The sequence below is a fragment of the Eimeria mitis genome, genomic scaffold (genome assembly GCF_000499745.2).
Source record: "Eimeria mitis Houghton genomic scaffold, Emh_scaff4618, whole genome shotgun sequence".
In the NCBI taxonomy this organism is placed as follows: Eukaryota; Apicomplexa; class Conoidasida; order Eucoccidiorida; family Eimeriidae; genus Eimeria; species Eimeria mitis.
The window spans coordinates 2913-3124 of NW_013572925.1; positions in this window are offsets into that span (position 1 = coordinate 2913).

Here is a 212-nt window from a genome sequence, read left to right on the forward strand (position 1 = left end):
CTGTGTACTTCCTTGGTGGTATACAACAAATACACTTTTATGTATTTGTTGTGTTGTTTTTGGGTCAGAGAAAGGAGCTTCAATAGATTGAAAAAAAGAAAATGCATTACCTCTTGTTGATCGAAATAAAGTTCGTTGATACCGAGATATATCTGCTGTTGCGATGACACCTGAAACTGCAGATACAGCTGAAACTTGCGGTGTATTCTTAG